Raw genomic sequence first — 7,151 nt, 5'->3', positions numbered from 1 at the left:
TCCTTATATCCAATCTAAACTTCCCCTGTTTAAGTTTTAACCCGTTACCCCTTGTCCTGTCACTACAGTCCCTAATGAAGAGTCCCTCCCCAGCATCCCTATAGCCCCCCTTCAGATACTGGAAGGTTGCTATGAGGTCTCCATGCAGCCTTCTCTTCTCTAGGCTGAGCAGCCCCAACTTCCTCAGCCCGTCTTCATACGGGAGGTGCTCCAGTCCCCTGATCATCCTCGTGGCCCTTCTCTGGACTTGTTCCAACAGCTCCATGTCCTTTTTATGTTGAGGACACCAGAACTGCACACAATGCTCCAGGTGAGGTCTCACGAGAGCAGAGTAAAGGGGCAGGATCACCTCCTTCGACCTGCTGGTCATGCTCCTTGGGATGCAGCCCAGGATACTGTTGGTTTCTGGGCTGTGAGCTCCCACTGAAGCTGCCTCGTGTTCAGTTTCTGATTGACCAACACCCCCAAGCCCTCCACAGGGCTGCTCTGAATCTCTTCTCTGCTCAACCTGTAGCTGTGCCTGGGATTGCTCCGACCCAGGTGTGTAGGACCTTGCACTTGTCATGGCTAAACTTCATAAGGTTGGCATTGGCCCATGTGGAGACATTTCTTATTACAAGGAGATATGAAATGAAAACTGCATGTGAATGACTTTTCAGCAAGTGGCATCAATTAGGGAAACCGTGCTAAAATGAGAAATACATGAATGTACATATATTTCATAAATACTAGATAATACTTTCTTAATCCTCCAACACTTTGCATTCTTTAAAAAGATCTGCACTTTGTTGCCAATCTTCTCTGGCACATGCTAGCTGTTCTCAGCGTTTCTGCTCTACACCAACAGGATTTCATAAATTGTTCATAGTATAACTATTTAGGCAGTTTTGCTTTTTAAGAAATATACTTTCATATGAAAGGCTAGTACTAGAACCTGATGCACATTTTTGAGTAGCAGAACACTTTCCTGTCCTTAGTTTACATGTGACATGAATAACGTATCTTTTAGCAGTTGGCAGAGCTATTTTGTTAGTATCTATATTCTGGTAGAATTAACCAGAATTTTGAGCCATTTAATGTATATTTTTTTTCTGTAGCATTGCTGCCTTTACTTGTATCCTATTTGTAATGGCTAGATTTTAAAATACCTGAGATTCTTTGTTTTTCAGTTGTATGATCGAAGTGCCTTACTGGATCTGTTCAACTCATGTCTAAGTACAGCCTTGTACATTCTGTTGCAATTATACACATCTGATGAGTTGTATTGGTTTTAACCTGTTACTGAAACACGGTGTTTGTAAGTTAAGCACAGGTAAGAGACAGATGTTGTTCTGGTCTCCGTGAAGACCAGGGGAATAAAACAAAAATCACTTGTTCTATTTTCTGTGTCATGCATATTCTCTCAAGTAAGGTAAATTATAGGTATCACTGCCAATTTTGTGTACAGTGCCTGCAGGTTGGTTGTCTTTTTGCATAAAATGAGGTTTCTGCTTAGGGTCAAAGAGATGCTATCAGAATTGCCAAAGTGAGGAGTTTTGTTAGTTTTGCAAACTCAACTGGGAAGGAAAGCTTCATTAACCATAAATTATTACTTCAGTCTAATGGGTTAAGAAATTTGAATGTCAAAGTACATTTGCACATGTGGGTTCATTTCTGTTGAATAACAAAAAAGGAAAGGGTAAGTGAATGGATTTTATATATTTTATTTTATTTTTTCCCTCTTCTGACTGTACATGAACAGCAACTGTTCAGGGAAAGAAATTCAAGTAGGGAATGTCAAGTATGTTACTAATTAAACTGCTAAATGGTGGCCTGAGTTTATTCTCATGTGGCGGGATGAGAGGGCAGAAACGTCATGCAGCGATAAGGTTCTTGTCCCCAGAAAATGGTAAATGAATCTTTGAAGTTTGCATGATAGAATCCACAGTAATATGGAGGATGTATAAATATTGATTGCTTTTTCCCTCTGGAAAAATGTGCTGCTTCAGTATGCTGTTCTAAGCCAAGTGTTGCTGAACTCTGTGGGGTTGCATAGCAAATAAATGCACGGACACATCAAGCCACTTTGACAGCATTTTTGTGTGCTTTTCCAATTTGTAATGAATAGTGGCTGATGGAACTAGCAAATATAAATTGATGGCTGTTTAAAATGTTATTCAAAATGTAAAGCTCTTTTCACTAGAAAAACCTGTAGATTTTAATATTTATTTCATGCAAAGAAATAACTGTGTTCTGAGGGTTTGCTTTTAGGCATCCTGATATTATCAGTGTTCAAACTAGTTCTGTAATAAGGTTCCCTCCGCAGTTTTAATATTCTTGTACATGCTGTTTCCAATATGCTATTGGACTTTTCTTCTTTCCCCACAGGCTCCCTCAGTTAGTGAAGAGAATAGCTGGCACCGGCACAGTGAATAGCAATTCAATGAAGTCGATTTTTAATTATCTGTGTCACGTCAGGTTGTCAGTTGCCTGCTGTACAAGTGCAGGGACTCTTGAGTTGTCTTAGTGCAGAGTAACCTCACATCTCTATACCAGGCACACTAGTACTTACCTGAAAGTAGCTGCCCTCTATTCTTTATACGCTAGAGAGAGTTTTCCACTGGGCACATGGTTCTGCATGGCTTGGTATATTATTTCAATGCTGCTGTAAAACCAGTATTTTTTTCTGTACCGTGTTTTCTGTGCTCTCTGTTTATTTTTTTTGGTGCACATTTTGGGGGTGATGAGATAGTAAACAGTTTGGAGTTGATGCTCTTCAATTCATCATGTGTTGTATGTTGTCTTCACCTTACCACTCTTCCTGGTCTTGATTCTGCATTCTTTGATCTTTTTCTATTTCCACGCTAGTGGTTTATTTTAGGCTTTCACTTTCCCCCACTTCTCCATCTCTCTTTCACCCCTGATTCAGAGTGACAGTGCCTACCACTTGCTTTTCCCTGGTGGAGTCTGTCTTGTGTCGAAATTAGGAAGCTTTTCTCGTGTGCTGTTTGGATCTAGTAGTGGAGCCTTAACCACCTCTGGGATAAATCAGGCTGTGGAATGGAATTCTGACTTTTGAATTAAATTGAATTGGTTATCCTTGCCTCCACAGAAGATGGAATGTGAAGCTTTTCATGAACCAGTTCCCATGCTGTCATTGTCCTCCCCCTACACTTGTCTGTGTTACAAATAAGGCAGAGCGTTTATTTGTTTCTTAGTTATTGTGGTCAACAGGTTTATGCTATGGTATTTGTGCTAGCATGTGCAACTTAATGTAGGCAAAACCCCCCTTTCTTCCCAGGCTTGTGAAACTTTGACTGGCATTTCCATAACTTCAGAATGAAGTTAATATCCTACACACACGGTCGGACTTAGGAGCTGTACAATCTGAAAGCATGGCCTTGGTGTAGAAGGTGATCCTCAATGTAAGTGCTGGTGAGTAAGCCTGTTTAAAACAAGCAATATCATGAAGAGCTGATATGATTTCTTCATAGATTTTATTCAGGGATGAGTAGTAAGAATTATTTAGTGATGGTGTAAACCAGATACAAAATTCTGAGTAAAGAAGTGTAAAACCCACTTATGCTACCGTTTCAGCAGTGCTAAGTGCTGACTGCTGAATCTATGTCTTGTTTATGCTTATGCTTATGATTTTCTTGATCAAGAGGTACGTGCCTAGTTCTCCAGTTCTCTAGCAGTGCACTTTCCTGGTACAAATGCAGGCCAAAAATGGGTCAAACTCCACTAAAGCTGTGACTCCCAGCTTTATAGGCTTGGTTTAAGTGCTGTTGTGAAGAGAAGTTCTCTGCTCCTTTTTGTTAGAATTTATTGTTAGCAGCCAAAGATCGGGTATTTTTAGGCAAGTACTTATTTCACAGAAAATGCTTTCAACCTAGCAAAGTTGGTTTATATATAAATAAACTCCTCCATGCACTCCCATCTGGTTACTTTTGCAATCTTCAGATTTGTTCGCTGTCTGAAACATGCTTCCTTTCCAGCTTTTTCTCACCCGTTTCCCTTCTGCAGTGTGATGAAATTGAGAACAGTCTGCTAGCTTTAGATCCCCAGTGACACATTTGTATCTTTCTATCTACCCTGGTCCCATTTAAATTGGCTACTTTCCTTGGAGTACATAGAAAGGAGGGATAACTAGTTTGGCTAAATTATGCCACACTGGAAATGGTACAGCTATTGATGTAAATATCCTGCTAGTCCCAGACCATGCCAGACAACCAGGGCAAGGTGCTTCCCCACCTCTGGAGCTGCAGCCTGGATTGTTCCAGTCGCTGCTGGAAAAGTTGTGCACTTGTATCCCAGAGGGTGTCCGTTTCAGAACAGACAGAAATAACAAGGTAGTATGAGCCTCATTTTGCTGTCCAGCCTCTGTTTGGATCTGATGTACTTGAGGTCCTCATAGTTGCAGCATGTTAAACTCTTCCTTTCTGCCATGTTGCCCTTTGATGTGGGATTAACTGATGGTCTTGGCTGAAGAGCTGGTGGTCAGCAAAAATATCTTATTATGAACGATTCTTGTAAAGGGAAATTGGTAAGAAGAGCCAGCTGGATCCATGCATGTGTTTCATGCTTGGCATTAGTGTCGTCTATGTGATTAGAAAGTCTCCATGTCTCCTTTTATGCCTGTATGGTTTTCTAACTGAACTATAAATGCTACATTGAATCTGGAAGGGTGGTTTGGTTTGGGGTTTTTTATGGCCATTAGCTTTTGTCTGAAAATGGAAGCTCAGGAATAATGGGAGCCTTTATATGTTGCTACCGCTGATGTGTTTGCAGTTTGTCTTCCTGACTCACAATTGTCAGGTTGGGTTGGGTTGATCAAAAATTGCAGCCCCTTTGCTCATAACAACAGATTTATTGTATTTGTTATTGAGGATGTCTTTGGAAATGGTAATATACAAGTCTACTGGTGTAACCCTGTTAAAACTTCAGTGGTACTTGCCCCACAAGCCTGTCTTTACAGGAGAATATGCGGGACCATCAGTGCATGCACACAGCATATTCTCTGTGTCTGTGTGTATGTGACACAAACCTCTGGGACCCTTAAAGAAGGAGAGGCGAAACCAGGGGCAACACATGTTACTTGGAAGTAGGCGTTGTAGCTCTTGTTGCTTGGATGGGCTTTGAAAGCCGTGTTTGCTTTTGCAGGGCTTTAAAACATCTTTTCATTCTACAGCTCTGCATCAGAAATGAACTCTTCAGTGTCTGAGAAATGTGATGAAGGTGGCTTACACATTCCTCGTTGCAATGTGGGAAGCCTAGGGAGACAGCCAATGCAACTTTTTTTTCCTGTAGATGTTCCCAGCACTGCTTATGCTATGGGGTAAGGAAAGAAGAGAGTGCAGGGAGAAGGAAAAATTGTGTCACCAGATCCTGAAGAAATTGATAGGAGTGGAAAAATCCCACATTTCCTTGGCTAAGCTACGGGAGTATAATAGTTGGCTGCTTTTAATGTGGTTGGCTTGTGAGGCAGTCTCCAGCCTGTGGGTTGTCACTTAATATGTGCTGATTAAATTCTGTAGGATCCTGTTCGTTTGGGCCAAAGAACATCTTTGAAAAGGTTATCTCTGCATGGATAACAAGCACATCATACTGCTGGGATCTCCCACATAGCAGGGACAGCTAGCTCTTTATTATCCATACATAACTAAGTCCTTACACGCGAGAACAAATACTGTGTTATTTAAATGTTTCTTCACAGTAACTGAACTAACAATATGGTTTAGGGTTTTGCAGTGTATTAAGTTCTTACAAAATTGGTTTTTAATTAAGCAGCTGTTGTTTTGGCTCAGTTGTAATTCAGAATAATCTATCTGGGTGTATTATTTGCTTATATTGATACTCGAGTGTTGCATTTCAGTTGTGTTTTACAGTACAGCCAGAATGTCCTATAACCTTTGAAGGAAATATAAGGCTGTAGTAATTCAAAAATCCAGAGGCTTCTATAAAGTCCGGGGGGGGGGGGGGGGGGGAATCCACAGCTGCTCAATTACAATATACTTTGTTTAATCTTTGTTGGGGGGTGGGGGCCACAGGAGCTATTTCTGCTTCCTTGTATGTCATATAAAGTGCCTTAATTGTTTCTCTTTTATCTTTTGAGGATAAAGCTTAGAAAAATCTTTGGTTTATTTTTATCATGTATCCAGCAAGTGGAAGTGAATCTACTTTTAAAAGAAGCCTTTAATTTTCTTGCTTATATTCAGGATAAGGTGAATCAATACAACTCCTTTTGTTGTGGCTTTCTAAGGCAGCAGGAAATCTGAGAGCTATTGTGTTCGTTTCAGTATCAGTTTAATGGTTTCCTTCAACACTGAAAAGCTCCTCGGAATACACTTCAAGGTATTGTACTGTTGACTTGCTTGTGTTCTGTAAAGACCAAGTAAATACTTTTATGCCTTTCACTGGCAAAAGCAGAAGCTGTTTTTAGGGGGGGAGAGAGGGGTGGTGTTGATATGCTGGGGAACAGCATCCTCGCTGCATGCGAGGCTGTTGTCACTCCTTCACCTGTTTAGTGTCTGTGGCTGAAGTGCTGTATATTTTTAGGCATGGTGCGCTTAGAGAGCGCAATCTTTGGGCTGGCTGATGCACAATCCCCTCCAAGGTGACCTCTCCCCTAGAGAGGTTAATGGGCTACTCAGCTCTGTGGAGTGCCAGAACAGAGGTTGCTCCTGCCTCTCCCTACATGAGCAGAACACAGCTGCCGCTTGTAGCTGCTCAAACATGTGCTGTGAGTGTGCTTGCATACTTGTGTATGTGTGAAGAACCTTTGCCTATACGTGGCTATGAAATAGATGAAGATAAAATATCTAATGCATAGCCATTCCCATCCATTCATTTCTGTATGGTACTTATCGTTTGAGTATTTACATACAATTACCTTCATGTTACCAGCAGAGAATCAAGATGCAAATTGGAGGAAACTGCTAATTTGGGGCTCCTTATGTGAAAAGCTGAAAGCCTCTGTTTATAAGTACATCAACCCTTGAAGCATGCACGCACAGAGATATGCTTTCTGTAGCTCCAAAGAGTTGTTCTTAGTGTCTTTGGCTGCAGCCCTGGTATGCAGTATTTCCGTGCTTTTCCACTCAGCATTTCCATGCAAATCGGGGGGTTTCAGCTCTCAGTTGCGTGGAAAATAAAACCAGTTATGGTGATTG

Source organism: Pezoporus wallicus, unplaced genomic scaffold (genome assembly GCF_028554395.1).
Source record: "Pezoporus wallicus isolate ANWC-B61680 ecotype Strahan unplaced genomic scaffold, APGP_CSIRO_Pwel_v1 contig_8721, whole genome shotgun sequence".
NCBI classification, from domain to species: domain Eukaryota; kingdom Metazoa; phylum Chordata; class Aves; order Psittaciformes; family Psittacidae; genus Pezoporus; species Pezoporus wallicus.
This window is presented reverse-complemented; position numbering follows the sequence as displayed.